Source organism: Camarhynchus parvulus, chromosome 1 (genome assembly GCF_901933205.1).
Source record: "Camarhynchus parvulus chromosome 1, STF_HiC, whole genome shotgun sequence".
Taxonomy (NCBI): Eukaryota; Metazoa; Chordata; class Aves; order Passeriformes; family Thraupidae; genus Camarhynchus; species Camarhynchus parvulus.
The window spans coordinates 4,548,457-4,554,683 of NC_044571.1; positions in this window are offsets into that span (position 1 = coordinate 4,548,457).

The following is a 6,227-nucleotide window of genomic DNA, read 5'->3' on the forward strand; positions in this document are numbered from 1 at the left end:
TGGGATGTGTTCTTTTGGTTCTTCGCAGGAATGCAAGGAAACCTTTCCATGGACTGGTGCTGAGCATCTGAATAAATACATAAACTGATGAATAAACTGCTCCTTTTTGGTGTCTGGCATCACTTACATTGTACATCCTGGTTACTTTTGGCTTCCTATGGCACCTCCTCAAGGTGCTATAAGGTACCTCTGCCCACCCATTCATAGGATCATCAAATATTCTGGGTTGGAAGAGACCCATCAGGATCATCGAGTCCAGCCCCTGTCCCTGCCCAGACCCCCAAAATCCCACCCTGGGCATTCCTGGCAGCGCTGGCCAAAGGAGCTCTGGCAGCCTCAGGGCTGTGCCCATTCCCTGGGGAGCCTGGGCAGTGCCAGCACCCTCTGAGGGAAGAACCTTTCCCTAAAATCCACCCCAAACCTCCAGACTCAGCCCCATGGTGTTTCACTGGTCAGGAGAGTGGAGGTTGGGTACCTGTCCCGTGTTTGCCAAGACCACAATGAGGTAATTTGTCACAACTCCCTTTGTTTCTGCAGGCACTTTGTCAAAGTTCATTTCCCACTCGGTTAATGCCCAACTCGCCAAATGCTCCCTTGTATTCTGATTTCTGCCTGTGTTTCAGGTGTCTAATCAAAACCCCAGGGCAGTGGGAGATAAAGTCTCCCCAAATCCAAACATCCAGTGCTTACTCCAAGCACTCAGGGTGAGTTTGCCCTTGACACTTTGCGATTACAGCACAAAACTTCCTTTTACCATTCCAATAGAACTACAATTAGAGCCATCTCCGGGGAATTTCAGTGCTAAAACCCACAGCTGGGAAAAAAACCACCACCAATATTCAATATATGGTGTCCTCTCTGAATTTTTTCTTCCCTTGTTTTGTTTTTCTTCCCTTGGTACCACGAAAGATCTCTGTGGTTGACAGAAACTACAGGTACCCACTCATCCATAAAACTACACCAAACCTGGGAACATAATTAGTCATTCAATAACTAAGCTTAAACTGAATGTATGTTGACTTTGGAAGTACATTTGCATCTGGCTGGTATTACCAGGAATACACACACATAAATATACCTGCTGCAGGTATAGCTGAAAATCAAGATAAATGCGCAAACACCTTCAAGTATAATCTTTATTTTTATTATTCCAGCTGTTGAATGAAGCAGAAGGTGGTCTTTTGTTAGGGTATTAACTGAATGTGCTGGAAAAACACAACTTTTTAAATCAATTACTCTGTTATCTGGGGAGCAGGAGAGGGTCTCATGGGCCTGCAGATTAGAAAGGTGTGTCCTTGTGAACATGCTCACTTCTAATTCTCATCTCTGTCCCTGCCTTTCAGAAAATATTGTAAGACTTTGAAGCCCCACACTGATGGAAACCCATAAAATTGCCCAGACTCTTTTTAGTTCTCAATTTTTTTTTTTTTCCTTTCCCCTCCCAATTCAGTTTTCTGGTATAGAGGCAAAGTTTTAGAGTAACAAAATTAAATTCTTTGCTGTTTTTCAGAGGGAAGGCAGGAATAATAAGTGACCTTCACTTTAGTTCAGGTGCATGTTGTTTCAATGGGTTTCTCCCCTGTTACTGTATAACAGGAGAGAATAAAAATTCAAATCCTTGCTCTTCGTTGGATTTTTCTGGGTGTATCATGTAAATACAGCTGCATTTTCCCATATCAGAAGAGATTTGACCTCCTATCCACATTAAAACAATCCTATTCTTGTGGCACAGAAATTGAGTGCCAATTTTAATTTATTGTATGATTTTTTCCTGAAACTTGGGGCTTTTTTTTTTAATTGATCTGATAGTTTAGTTTTGTCTTGCACTTGTAACACAAAGCAGCAATAAATCCAAACTGCTCAGCTAATTAAGCCAAGTTTCAGTTACTCATATGCCAGCCTGGTCTGAAGCAACTACAATGCATCAGTAATTTGGAGTTTCAATGCAGAATGATCTCACTGTTCTCATATAAAGAAATGCCAAAACTGCATTTTAAATTAACATTGTAATTTTTTTTATTTGCAAAAGAAAATCTACTCAGTTCTTACGTGACTGGCTTCAAACAACTGGAGAAATAACTGTGTTTCAGTACAAATTAGAATCAAATACATTTAGTCTTCCTGATGCATACAGAAAAAGTACAAATTAGTAAAATAAAAAGAAACAAAGTACAATAAATCTTAAATAAGGATATATTTTTTTCTGAATCAGAAACCAGAAATTATGTTTTGGATGTAATCTTGGACAAAATTAACATTGATTTAATGAAGCCAGATTTTCTCAACTCATAGTTTAATCATAATATGTTTTTTAAATGTTGACTGCTAACCATGCCATCTCATATTTTAAAAAACCCTTATTTTCTATAGCTCCCGAAAGATCAGTGTTTTTTCATTTATTTGGTAGTAATTCTATCCTAGATAAATTTTAAAAAAACGAACAAGACCTTTTGAACAGCTAAATTTTCTGAATACCTGCATGAGATAACCAGAGATAAATCCCATCCAAAAAGAATTGCCTTTTGTTCGTCTGAATAATAAAGACAGGGGATTTTTTTCCATTTTCCATACTAGTTCAGCTCTAGATTTGCTGCAGTTTCTATCTGCCTGCATTTCCTGCTCTGCAAAAGGGAATTAATGGTATTCAATGTCAGGAGGAGAACAGCTATATTCACATTTAACCAAATATTTGTAAAATGCTTGGAGATTTGTTGATTGACCTGTTATGAAAGGGTAACAATAAAGTGTCCTCTTTATATTTACCTGCAGCTAGACAAGCTTTTATGGCCTGTTCCTGCACCAGGTATAAAAGTACTTGATTATTATGAACAATTGGACATTGTTTTAGTTCCGTGATAAATGGAGCAGATGAAGTCAGAAAACTGTAAATCACTGATTGCTCACCAACAATGCACTGATCCACTTCATTGGATCTGGCAGGTTATAAAGGAGGAAAAATGCAGCTCAGTTTCATCTGTTTATATTCTTCAGCAAGCCAGTAATTCACTTAAGGCCAAATATATTAAATTGTGAGAAAGTGCTGTTTGCTTATGCAGTTTTCAGGGAGATGTGCTTTCCATGGAAGCAACCAAATATGTTGTCCATGACTTTTGACAAGACAGCTTTGTTTGTGACTAAGGCAGGATTTTTCACCTTGATTCCAATATTTTCAATTATTTTACTTTACCTTTCTTTTTGATTTTAACTGAAGTGGCTCAATGAAACACCTATTTGCACCATGAACATAATTTCAAGTGGAGGAAAAATGATGATTTCTGGAATTATTTCTGAATCACAGTTGCCACTCTTCCATGTCATGGTATAAAAATGATTAACTTGTAGTAGGATGTCACACTCCTGTCATTCTTTCTGCATTTTCCTCGTTAATGACTAAAATATGTCTTACTTCATCAGTCTTAATTTAAGTCTGACTCTCTCTTTATTCTGCCTCAGTGGCTCTTTGAATTGCTCAGAAAGAATTAGTTTGCATGCCTGCTGCCTGTGGAAAGAAGCCTTGTGTTTGAAGGCACAGATAAAGCCAAAATACTTATCTTTAGAGAAGGTGGCACAAGGGAAGAGATCCTTTCTGGTCAACAAGAGCTGTGGCATTAGAGTTTTCCTCTAAGAAGTGAAAGACTGATGCTTTAATTCAACCTTTACCTCATTTCCAACACTTTGTAATTAAGCAAGTAAATTTTCCAAGAGGAAATTCCCATGCTAGGTTAACCAAATTGATTTCTAGATTTTTAAGTTCATAGATCTCTTTTGTTATCAAAACCCAACCACACTGAAAGATACCAAAGCTCCATAGGAAGCTAAAAGCAGTTAGCTGGAAGTGTTTTTCCTCTGGGCTTGGTTGGACATTGGTCATCAGCCTCCTGTCCAAGCAGCAGGTGAGTAATTTTCAGAAGGCAATTTGAACCCATCCTGGGAAAGGAGTACAAGCTGGCTGAGGCAAGTTTGGTTGGTGATGGACCTGTTTTCTTAAATATTTCTGCGTGCACAACAGCAGCAGTCTCATAAATACCAGCCAGGGCTGCCATCTGCACTGCTGCTGTACATAAAACTGCTCAAAGTGCAGGTGCAATAAAAACCACTTGACAACGTTTCATGGGCACTGTGGAAAATGGCCCTAGGAAATGAGGATTTTCACAAATACCCAAAGCTGACAAAGCCTGTGCTTCAGATCTTAACATTTTACCCCTATCACTAATTGGTCAGGTGGGTCATTGCAAAATACTGATTATCTTGCTGTCTGTGTGGGCAGATTTTGAAGGAAAAAATAAAGAATGGATGGCATGAATGGAAGCCAGGTAAGTGAAGCTGACCAACTGATCATTAATTTTATGAGCATGTGTCTGTAGTCAGGGATTCTATTTTATTTTCCCACCTTTTTTTTTGCTGCTACATGCTGCCTAATACACAACGAGCTGTATTTGTTGTGGGGCAGTTGTATTTCCATTCCCTGTGTTGTTTTTAAAAGCCTGTTTCAAGATCATCCTCCTCTAGCTGATTTTGAGGAAGACACCTTACAATTTATTTTTAAAATTTTCCTTTCTTTTGTCCTTTTATTTATGGCTCCAGTTTTGTAATTTCTGCTCATGCCTATGTACATGTGGCAGCTGTTAATATTAACTACACAGTCATGAAACCTTTACCATGTTTTATCTTTCTCTGCCCTTCTTGTAGCTTCAAAACAAAACAATCCTCTGCCCCAGCTCCCTGTGAATTTAGTCCTACTGAACCACTCCAGCCGGATAAAGAGGATTTCCACACCTTTGACCACAGCTGCAAGGTGCCTGTGGTACAAAAACAAGGAGTTCACCTCTTCTTGAACCGGCTGAAGTGGCAGAGAGAGTTTGTAACTCCAGATTCCTGCTCGGGAGTGATGCAAGAGCTCAGTGCTTGTGTCCCCTGCCCCTTCCCAAGGGAGCCTGGCTTATCAGGAGCGCCAGTGCCAAAGCTGGGAGGCTCAGCTGGTAAACACATGAAGTGCAGACCTTGGAAAATAACAATTCCCAGGCTGTGGGTTGGATAATCCCTCAAAGAGAAGCAGGACAGACAAGGTGGACACCTCTGCAGAGTGCATGTAGTGGATGTTGGCAGAGTTTGGGTGGGTTTTAATGTATTTTTTTTCCTACAGCTTTTAAATACAAAATAACCCTCTTATTTAAAGTTATCCTATAAGTGTTATCCTATAAGTTATCCTATTAGTGCTAACTTAAGAATAACTTAAGTTATCCTAAGTTCATGCATTTTGATACCAGTCAGATTTGTTGGAAAACCCTACTCAATACACAGTCTTTAAATAGTGGACTATACTTTGAATAAGAACTGTGGGATTTCACATGAAAAATACGATTTTCAGGGTATCCTTACAGAGCACAGAGGATCCTTACAGAGACTCAAAGAAGAAGTCACCCTTTGAGTGCTGGGAACTGTGAGAAGACCTTAAGGCAAAGAATTCACAAAATAGCCAGATTTTAGCATCCCATTGCACGCCCCAGAAAGGCAGACTTGGAGCTAACAATTCAGGAGAGTGTCTGTACTTCAGCACTTGTTTGATCCCTGTCTGAGAAGACTTGGAATTTCTTAGATAGGCTAAAGGTGATAAATCAGCCCAGATGCCCATGAGTAATTTCATCAGCACAAACTGCTTGACCTTCAAGCACTCAGTCACTTATGAAAGGACTTCCAGGAGGCTGCTGGGTCTCCTGCATCCTGTGCACCCAGAGAAGGTAAATTTGATGTAATCTGAAATTGTAGCGCATGTGATGGGGCTGCAGGAGCTGCAGCCTTGACTCTTACCTAGGTGGGACTTCAGCTGGTCAGAGTGACCCCGAGATATATTAGAAAGTCTCTTTTCCCAGCCCAGCGCTTGAAGAAGGAGTCAGAGCTCTTAATTTCTCAGTCTCAAGGTTGTTTATTGTATCTTATCTATAAAATTCTTTCCCCTGTCCAGCCGAGGTCTTCTCAGCAAGACAGTCCAGGCACTCTGCCTGCTCCCAGGGTGGTGTTATCTTTTTATACTAAAAACTACGTGTACAATGTTTACAATTACTTTCCAATACCTATCACCTATGTTAGACAGTGAGCTTCTACTCTAAACCAATCTAAAAGTGCCAACATCCCAGCAGAAGATGGAGGCCAAGAAGAAGAAGGAGAAAGGCTGGACATGCCCAGATCCCTCCCTCTTGCCCCCTGAACCCCCATTCTAAAAACCCCAA